This window comes from Leopardus geoffroyi, chromosome B1, assembly GCF_018350155.1.
Source record: "Leopardus geoffroyi isolate Oge1 chromosome B1, O.geoffroyi_Oge1_pat1.0, whole genome shotgun sequence".
NCBI lineage: Eukaryota > Metazoa > Chordata > Mammalia > Carnivora > Felidae > Leopardus > Leopardus geoffroyi.
In genome coordinates, this window is record NC_059327.1 from 68125008 (window position 1) to 68136776 (window position 11769).

Here is an 11769-nt window from a genome sequence, read left to right on the forward strand (position 1 = left end):
AAACTAAATGCCCCAATCAAAAGCCATAGGGTATCAAAATGGATTAAAAAAACAAGATCCATCTATATGTTATCTACAAGAGACTCATTTTAGACCTGGGGACTTGTTCAGATTAAAAATGAGGAGATGGAGAACCATCTATCATGCTACTGGAATTCAAAAGAAGACTGGAGTAGCCATACTTACATCAGACAAACTAGATTTTAAACTAAAGACTGTAACAAGAGATGAAGAAGGGCATTATATCACAATTACAGGGTCTATCCATCAAGAAAAGCTAACAATTATAAATATTTATGCCCCCAACTTGATATACCCAAATATATAAATATATTAATCACAAACATAAGCAATCTTATTGATTAGAATATGATAATTGCAGGGGACTTTAATACTCCACTTACAACAATAGACAGATCATCTAGGCAGAAGATCAGTAAAGAAACAATGACCTTGAATGATACACTGGAGCAGATGGACTTGACAAATATGTTCAGAATTTTTCATCCAAAAGCAGAAGAATACACATTTTTCTCCAGTGCACATGGAACATTCTCCAAGACAGATCACATACTGGGTCACAAAATAGCCCTCAATAAATATAAAAGAATTGAGATCACACCAGGCATATTTTCATATCACAACGCTATGAAACTTAAAATCAACCACAAGAAAAAATTTGGACTGCCTCCAAATGCATGGACATGGGCATCCTACTAAAGAATGAATGGGTCAACTAGGCAGATAAGGAAGAAATTTAAAAACATATGGAAACTAATGAAAATGAAAACATGACAGTGCAAATCCTTTGGGATGTAACAAAGGCAGTCAGAAGAGGAAAATACATTGCAATCCAGGCCTAGCTCAAGAAACAAGAAAAATCCCAGATACAAAACCACACCTCACACCTAAAGGAACAAGAAGCAGAGCAGCAAAGAAACCCAAAGTGAGCAGAAGAAGAGAAATAATAAAGATTAGAGCAGAAATAAACAGTATAGAATTAAAAAAAAAACAGTAGAACAGATCAATGAATCTAAGAGGTGGTTTTCTGAAAGAATAAACAAAATTGATAACCCCCTAGCCAGACTTGTCAAAAAGAAAAGAAAGGACCCAAACTGATAAAATCAAGAGTGAAAGAGGAGAGATACCAACCAACACCACAGAAATACAAACAATTATTAGAGAATACTATGAAAAATTATATGCCAACAAACTGGACAACCTGGAAGAAATTGACAAATTGCTAAACACCCACACACTACCAAAACTCAAACGGGAAGAAATAGAAAATTTGAAGAGACCCATAACTAGTGAACAAATGGCATTAGTCATCAAAAATCCCCCAACAAATAAGAGTCTTTGACCAGATGGCTTCCTTGGGGAATTCTTCCAGATATTTAAAGCAGAGTTAATACGTATCCTTCTCAAGCTGTTCCAAAAAATAGAAAGGGAAGGAAAACTTTTGGACTCATTCTATGAAGCCAGCATTACCTTGATTCCCAAGCCAGACAGAGACCCCCACAAAAAATGAGAAGTACAGGCCAATATCCCTGATGAACACAGATGCAAAAATTCTCAACAAGATACTAGCAAATAGAATTCAACAGCATATAAAAAGAATTATTCACCATAATCAAGTAGGATTCATTCCTGGGATGCAGGGCTAGTTCGATATTCACAAATCAATCAATGTGATACATCACATTAATAAAAGAAAGGATAAGAACCATATGATTCTGTCAATAGATTCAGAGAAAGCATTTGACAAAATACAGCATCCTTTCTTAATAACAATCCTCAAGAATATTGGGATAAAAGGTACATAGTTAAACATCATAAAAGCCATATATGAGAAGCCCACATATATGGGCTGAGAACTTTCCCCTTGAGATCAGGAACACGACAGGGATGTCCACTTTCTCCACTATTGTTGAACATAGCATTGGAAGTCCTAGCATCAGCAATCAGACAACATAATGAAATTAAAGGCATCAATATTGGCAAAGAAGAAGTCAAACTTTCACTTTTCACAGATGACATGATATTCTACACGGAAAACCCGATAGACTCCCAAGTCTATCGGAGTCTGCTAGAACCAATACATCAATTCAGCACAGTCGCAGGGTACAAAATCAATGTACAGAAATAAGTTGCATTTTTATACACCAATAATGAAGCAACAGAAAGAGAAATAAACTGATCCCATTTACAATTGCACCAAGAACCATAAAATACATAGGAATAAATCTAACCAAAGATGTAAAATATCCATATACTCAAAACTATAGAAAGCTTATGAAGGAAATTGAAAAAGACACAAAGAAATGGAAAAATATTCTATGTTCATGGACTGGAAGAATAAATATTGTTAAAATGTCAATACTACCCAAAGCAATCTACATATTCAATGTAATCCCAATCAAAATTGCGCCAGCATTCATCTCAAAGCTAGAACAATCCTAAAATTTGTATGGAACCACAAAATACCTTGAATAGCCAAAATAATTTTGAAGAAGAAAACCACAGCAGAAGGTATCACAATCCCAGACTTTAACCTCTACTACAAAGCTGTAATCAAGACGGTATGGTATTGACACAAAAACAGACACATAGACCAATGGAATAGAATAGAAAACCCAGAATTGGACCCACAGATGTATGGCCAACTAATCTTTGACAAAGCAGGAAAGAGCATCCAATAGAAAAAAGACAATCTCTTTAGTAAATGGGGCTGGGAGAACTGGAAAGGAACATGCAGAAGAATGAAACTAGACCACTTTCTTACATCATACACAAAAATAAACTCAAAATGGATGAAAGACCTAAATGTGAGACAGGAAACCATCAACACCCTAGAGGAGAAAGCAGGCAACAACCTCTTTGATCTCAGCTGCAGCAACTTCTTACTCGACACATCTCCAAAGGCACAGGAATTAAAAGCAAAAATGAACTACTGGGACCTCATCAAGATAAAAAGCTTCTGTACTGCAAAGGAAACAATCAACAGAACTAAAGGCAACTTATGGAATGGGAAAAGATATTTGCAAATGACATATCAGATAAAGGGCTAGTATCCAAATCTATAAATAACTTACCAAACTCAACATCCAAAAAACAAATAATCCAGTGAAGAAATGGGCAGAAGACACGAATAGACACTTTTCCAAAGAAGACATCCAGATGGTCAACAGACACATGAAAAGATACTCAAATCACTTATCATCAGGGAAATACAAATCAAAACCACACTGAGATACCACCTCACACTGGCCAAAGTGGCTAAAATTAACAACTCAGGAAACAATAGATGTTGGCAAGTATATGGAGAAACAGGAACCCTCTTGCACTATTGGTAGGAATGCAAACTGGTAAAGCAGCTCTGGAAAACAGTGTGGAGGTTCCTCAAAATATTAAAAATATAACTACCCTATGACCCAGCAATAGCACTACTATTAATTTATCCAAAGGATAAAGGAATGCTGATTTATAGGGGAACATGTACCCCAATGTTTATAGCAGTGCTGTCAACAATAGCCAAATTATGGAAAGAGCCTAAATGTCCATCAACTGATGAATGGATGAAGATGTGGTTTATATGTACATGGAATACTGCTTGGCAATAAGAAAGAATGAAATCATACCATTTGCAGCAATGTGGATGGAACTGGAGGGTATTACGCAAAGTTAAGTAAGTCAGTCAGAGAAAGACAGATATCATATGCTTTCACTCATATGTGGAATTTGAGAAACTTAACAGAAGACCATGGGGGAAGAGAGGAGGAAAAATAGTTTCAAACAGAGAGGGAGACAAACCAAAGAGACTCTTAAATGCAGAGAACAAACTGAGGGTTAATGGGGTGGTGAGGGAGAGGGAAAAATGGGTGACAGGCATTGAGGGGGACACTTGTTGGGATGAGCACTGGGTGTTGTATGTAAGCAATGAATAATGGGAATCTACTCCCAAAGCCAAGAGCACACTGTATACACTGTATGTTAGCTAACTTGACAACAAATTATATTTTTAAGAAAAATTAAATGTTACTAAATAAAAAATCAAACAAATTAAAAGCCAGAGATTGGCAAAGTGGATTTAAATATGACCAACAATATACTGTCTATAAGAAAATCACTTCAAATATAATGATATGGGTAGAATAAAAGTAAAAGGATGAAAAAATATATGTTATGCAAATATTTTATTACAAAAGTATGGGTATATTATGAAATACTAGTATCAGATAAAGTCGACTTCAGAGCAAAGAGAAGTACCAGGGACACAGTGATGTTACACAAAGCTAGAAGGGTCAATTCTCCAAGAAGATATAGCAATTTTAAATGTGAATACACCAAATGACAGAGATGAAAAACACGTGGAGCAAAAATTTCTAGGACTAGGAGAAGAAATAGAGAAGTCTATAATTATAGTTAGAGACTTCAACACTCTCCTGTCAACAGCTGACAGAACACCAGACAGACAGAAAATCATTAAGAATATGAAATAATCAATAGGATCTAATTTACATTTATACAACACTCTATGTAAAATAACAAAATACTTATCTTTTTCCAGTGCCTATGGAACATATACCAAGAGAAACTGTATCTTGGGCCATACAAAATCCTCAGCTAATTAAAAAGAAATTTACACAGTGTATTTTCTGATTCCAGTGGAATCAAACTAGAAATCAATAACAGAAAGATAACAGGAAAATTTCCAAACACTTGAAAACTAAATAAAGTACTTCTAAATAATCTATGGTCTAAAGAGGAAGTTTCAAGAGGAATAAAAAAGTACACTGATGAATGAAAATTCCACATATAAAATTTTGTGAGAGAAGCTGAAGCACTGCTGAGAAAGAAAGTTATAGCAGAAAATGCTTAATATTCAGTAAAAGAAAAACCTCAAATCAAAAATTTATTCTTTTGGGTGCTTGGGTGGCTTGGTCGGTTGAGTGACTAACTCTTGGTTTTGGCTTAGGTCATGATCTTGTGGTTCATGGGTTCAAGCCCTTCATTGGGCTCTGCGCTGCCAGTGGGGAGCCTGGTTGGGATTCTTTCTCTTCCTCTCTCTCTGCCCCTCCCCTGCTCTCTGTCTCTAAATAAATAAATGCACAAACAAGCAAACAAACTTTAAAAAATCTATTCTTTTGAGGTTCTAATTACATATTAGAACTGTTGAACTGTTTGAATGCCCAGGTATATTTTGTTCACTTTTATTTTTCTCTTGTGGTTCTTGCATTCGGTGTTTTTATTAATGTATGTTTAAATTAACTAATCCATTCCTCAGCTATGTCAAGTCTATTGGGAAGCTCATCAAACCCATTCTTTATCTCTGTTATCATGCTTTTAAAACTTACTCCTAACATTTGCATTTGTTTCTTTCTTATAATTTCCATCTCTCTAATGAAAGTCCCCTTCTGTCAAATCCTAGTATTCACTTCACTAGAGATTTTTAACATATTAATCATAGTTATGTCAAAATCCCTGTTGGGGCACCTAAGTGGCTCAGTTGGTTAAGCATCTGACTCTTGATTTCAGCTCAAGTCATGATCTCACGGTTTATGGAATTAAGCCCTGACACTGAGAGCACAGAGCCTGTTTGGGATTCTCCTTTCCCTCTCTCTCTCTGCCCCTCCCCTACTTTCTCTCTCTCAAAATAAATAAATAAACTTTACAAAAAAAGTCTCTGTTTAATAGTTCAAACTTCTGGTCAATCTCTGTGTTAGTTCCATTGATTATTTTGTCTCTTGACAGTAGGTTGTTTTTTCCTGTTTTTGTGTGTATATTTTAATTTTTCACTGAATTCTGTACATCTTGTGTAGACTAGTAGAGATTGAAGTAAATGGTATTTATACTGGAACTCTGCATGCCTCTTCTTCTGCTAGCTATTAATGTAGAAAGATGAGAAGTCAACATAGTCAGGAATTGAACTGGATTTGACTTTTGTTATTGCTATGGTAACTTCCACTATACCACTTACCATAACTTCCTCTAGAATGTGTTTGTGGGTGGGGATAAACCAGCATTTCCTGTGGGGTTTTGTTTGTTTATGCTATCTCCTCAACTTTCAATCTTCTCTGTGCACTTGCACCACACCAGGGATCTTTCTTCACTTTTCCTAAGTCAGTGCCAATGTTTACTACCCAGAGTGATGGTGAGGCAGGGTGCTTTGCTGTGGTCTTGGTACAGCCTCATTCTTAGGCAAGCCCTGTGCTTAGGTCTCTGGAGTGGGCTTTATCTCTTCTTCCCCATTGCAGCCACACTGTGCCTTGTATATTTGGTGGATCTTTTTTTGCAAGAGACTTTCTTGCCTGTTGACTATAACTGTGTTAGTATGGGGTCCTAGCACCAGAATTTTTCTGCCTTGCCCTTGGAGGTAGAGGGTTTTTTCCCCTTTCCCCTTTCCTCAGCTGCAGTGGGTTTTCATCTGTTCCTGGAAATGACAGTATTCATTTTCCCTCTCCCATTATCTTAAATCTTTTGTGCTAGTTGAGAGAAAATTCTGGGAGGCGCTTCATGCTTTTCACATAGACATTATCACTTTCCTCAGTCAGGCTTGCACTTCTGAGGGAGACTTTCTCAACACACACTCCTTTCTCCAAACTTTTCTCATGAGCACCCATTAGTGGTCTCTGGAGAAGAACCTACAAGTGGATCCATTTGTGTCTATGACTCCCAAGGCCTCAGTACTTTCACTAGCAATTCATTAAAAAGTATAGCTGAATTCTAATAGCAGGTATAGCAGCCAACATGTCTTTCTCCCACACTCTGCCACACGTGAGCCAGGGCTTCCACCTTGACCTTCCTAGGAGCAATCTGTCTGTCTTTGGATAAGCAATTCCCTGGGACATCAGCTCTCTGATGGGCTTTAAAAAGCTCTGATTTTGTAATTTATTTGACTTTATCTTATTTTTAAGGTGGCAGCACTCTAACTTTTTACATCCTAGGCAAAAGTAAAAACTTCAGAATTTTTAATTTATGGTTAAGATATATCAAATTTAACTTATCACATAATTCCTTACACAGAAGTTCATTGTTTTTTCTGGGTGTTCTGAATGATTTTGTCCTTTCAAATATAATCTTTCTACAAACTGCTATTAAGTCAACACATCTCAATTGCTGCTTTTTTTTTTTTGAAACCAAAATTTCAATATTTTATGTGTAATAGAGTTATTTTAACTACTTTCGTTCCTTTCAGTTGCTTTGTAATTTAAAGTTTTTCATTTAACTTAAATTGCAAAATTAATTAAAAATTAACAGTATTCACACTTGGAAATGTTACTTGCTAGACATATTAAATTACAGCTGTTGTATCATTTAAGGAATTTGCAAAGGAATAATCAGTATGTTAAGGTTTTAAGAGCTAGAAGATTATTTTCAAAGGCATATGAATAGAGCCACTGGCAGTTTAAATATGACCATACACAAAATGAAAGAATTTGGGTTAGAAAAATAGCATGAAGTGAAGGAGATTTTAATATACTGATTGCTATTTCACTGGTCTGTGAGCAGTTTTATGATTCTCTAGCCAATTTCATCAGAACATATCAGTCTTACTTTCGTTAATTTTAAGAAAAGTATTTGTCACCAGTAATCAAAAGTGAACATTCTTATAAGGCTGTTAAGCCATTTCTGTTAAAGCTATCAAAACAATCCTGATAGGATATAATTAGTAAATTCATCAAATTAGATATACTACAAATTGAACTTTCCTTTAATTCATTTCTTGTGAATTGATTTGTGAACTGTGTATTAGGCAAATTGTCCATTTTGGAAAATTGAGTATTGACCAATTCACCTACTCTCATTAAAGCTTCAAACATTAGAAACGACCTAAACATCCATCAATAGAGAGACATTAACCACATTATCATATATCCATAGAGCTTAAGGGTCCAAAAGAGAGTCATGTAGTTTCAAACAAACTGGACATGAACAAATCTTTAGTAGATAAGGAAAAAAAGCAAGCTAGTGCCATTATATAATTCAGTGATTCTAAAAGTGTGATCCCCAGACCAGCATCATCAGCATCACCTGGGAACTTGTTAGGAAGGCAAATTTTCAAATCTCAGCCCTAACCTAGTAAATTGGAAACTCTGAGGGGTGTTGCAGTAAAGCAAATTGTTTTAACAAGGCCCCCAGGTGATTGTGAGGCATGCTAAATTTAGTGAATCACTGCTATAATTAAAGGAGAAACCATGCCCATATGCACACATACCACACACACAGACACACACACACACACACACACACACACTTTCTCACACACATACTTTCTCACACATCACTCTAGAATCATAGACTATCTTAAGAGATGTTCTTTCTGGGCAAGAGAACAGAGGCACTAGGGGTCCCGGAAGGAAAAGAAGCATATTTTTGATAGATACTTGTGTACTTTTAGAATTGGTTTTCTGTGAACATCTTTGATAAGAGTAGATTTTCAAAAAAAAATCTTCAGACTTAAAGCTAAAGAAATGTTCATAGCTATTGTCCATGTAGTTTTTTTTTTTTTTTCATTAAATTTCCATGTTGGAATTTAAATTGAGACAAGTGGAAAAGAAAGCATTTTGAAACATTTTCTGCCCCTTCCTTACAGTAAACATACTAAGTTAGAGGCATGGTAGCAGGTTACAGCCAAGGTACATATTTCATTGTTAGGAACGTGAAACAACTAAAGTAACAAATAGTGGTTTTAATTAATAGCCATGCTATTGCCTTTCCAAAGATATCTCCACAAGACATTTTTTTAAATGTCTACACAAAGTAGAAAATTATTTGTAAAATATATCAGAGTGGGTATCTACAGGCCACAACTTTAAATGGAATACAAGGTATCATATGCATAATTCATCTCCTTCACATTGTAGTGAACTCGGCAGTACCTCAATTGAAGCATAGACATGAGCTTATATTAAGTCTCTGAAGGCAAAAGTTGCAGTTATTTTTTCATTCTGGAAGATTTTCTGAATTTGTATGAAATATTTCAAAATGTTTGAAATATAGTCTATCAGTATATCTTTAGACTTCCATTTCTAAAGCAATCCAGAGGATCACCTAATTATTACCACCATTACCAAAAAAAAAATAAATTAATTAGTACTTCCAAAGCTCAGTATGATTTTCTTTTTGACAGAGTAATATGCATTTTTTCAGACCACAAATCAAGTAAATTCATGTGAAGAACTGAAAAGTATATATACAAATCCATGTGATTATTGTAAGTTGTAAGCTTTACTTATAAAAATCCAGGGGTGGGTTTTTAAAATACGTCCACAATTTTTATTTTATTTCTCCCTTCCAGATATGGAACTGAACTCTTTTCTCCTTGAGTGAAACAAGGCAGTAATGTTATATCATTTCTGATATTAGGCTGTAAAAAGTATTCCTGCTTAAATACAAATATATATATTGAAATATCAAATTGAATATTGACCAATTGAAAAAATGGGTCAATATAAATAAATATAAATATAAAATTGAATATTAACCAATTGAAAAATACACACACACACACACACACACACACACACATATCTTAGTTCATTCACTCTTAGAGAATTAACCTTCCATGAGTGAGAACACACAGGAATATTTTGGAGAGCCCTTACATGGTGAGGAACTAAGATTTCCAGCCAACAGCCAGAAAATAACTTAAGCCTGTCAACAAACAAGTGAGTCAACTTAGAAGTAGATCCCCCTCACACTCATCTCCAGTCAAGCCTTAAAATGACAGCAACCCTGGCCAATAGTTGACTGCAACTTCAAGACAGACCATGAGCTAGAACCATCCAACTAAGTCATCCATTCTGGACTTAAAATTTCTGACTCACAGAAACTGTGAGGCAATATATATTTGTTTTATGCTGCTGAATGCTTGAGTAATTTGTTGTACAGAGATAGATAACTAATGCATGCCCTATATAATATTATCAATTACATATAGTGGACATACATTTTTGTATTTCCCCAACATCCCTTATTTTGTAGAATCATTCCTTGCCCACTCTAAATAATCCTGCACAATCCATGACATTCCTGGTGTGGCTGATTTTTACACCCTCCTTGGCAAAGAAGCTCAGCAAATCAGAATATACCATACCTTGGTATAGTCTATCTAGTCTACCTAGTCTACTTAGTCTACCTTGACTAGAGTGATTGCTTCAGGGTTGTACATGTAAGCCAAACTGGACCAATCAGAATCCCCTCAAATAATGTTACCAGAGTAACTAGGAAAGATAACCACCCTTTCCTGAGATCAACATTCTAAGTTTCACATAAGACTAAAGTTGTTAGGTCATCTTTTCACTCTGTGGAAAGACATTTTCTGAAAATGAAGCCAAGTAGATACACAAAAGTAAGGGAGAGAAAGAGTTAGTGGTTTTTATCACACTGTTTAAACCTCTGTGTCCTATTATCTACCTTGTTAGTTCCCAGTTAGGTGAGCTCTCTCATATTTCAGCTATTTCAGGAAGTTGAGTTGGGTTTCTGTTTTTAAACAAATCTGAATTAGTCATCTGAATGAGTCCTAATAAATATGACAATTTTTATGAATCCTAAATACACCCAAGACTTGATTCTGGCCATGATGGAGTAACAGGAGCCAGTTTTACCCTGTCACTTAACAGAGTAAAAACTTAAAATGAACAAAATATATGAAAGAATTTTCAGACATTAGACAATCATCTCAGCACAGTAATCCCTGAAGAAAAAGAAACTAATGACATGAGCTTAAAATTGTCTGAGTCTATTATCTGAAGAGTTTCTAGGCTTCAACACAGAATGGTAAAACCAAACAAACCCTGGAAGTCATCCTGAACTGAGAAGACAGTTGAGAATCTGTGGAGTCCAAAGCAACCAGATGTCTAGGGCAGAATAACAGACAGAAGAGTACAACAGAGAGAAAATTCTGAAAATATGCAAGGAATTTATCTTAAGCCTTCAGCTGAGCAGTTTTTAGCACATGCATGTGAGGTAGCTACCTGAGGTTGGTAAAGCAATTCCAGAGATCATAGCAGGCTGGGAATAATTCATCTTCCCAACAGCTAGACTGCAGAAATTTCTTAATGCATAAGGCAATGGGTTATGTACTTAGAAGGAGATTATCTCAAATAATCCCAAATTAGCTCCAGGCTAAAGGCTACCCTGCTGTTTTCATAGAACTTAGATAACTCATAGAATAAACTTCAAAAAAGATATGTAAAAATATAAAAATTCCAGAACCAGGCAACAAAAAATTTATTAATCACCTTGTCAGTGTCATTCAACACTGTACTGGCTGTCTTAGCCAGAGCATTGAAGAAGGAAACTAAAAACACACATAATGGGAAAAAAAGAAAGTTATTCACAGATGACATGATGATTTATGTAGAAAATCTTAAGGAATCTGCAAAAAAGAATCTGCTAGAGCTAATAGTGTTTAGCAAGATATACAAAATCAGTATACAAAAATCAATTATAGTTCTACAAACTAGCTATATGCAATCAGAAATTTAAAATTTTTAAATATACCAGTTATAATAGCATGGAAATTTTTGAACTATTTAGGGATAAATTTGACAAAATATGCACAAACCCTGTACACTGAAAACTATAAAACATTGATGAGAGAAAATTTAAAGACACAAAAAGAAGCATACATTTCAGGGGTCATGTCAATTATTGTTAAGATTTCATTCTTCCTAAATTGACATATATAAATTCGATGCAATCTTGAACAAAATTCCAGCAAGTTTTTGATAGAGATTGAACATCTGACTCTAACACTTATAT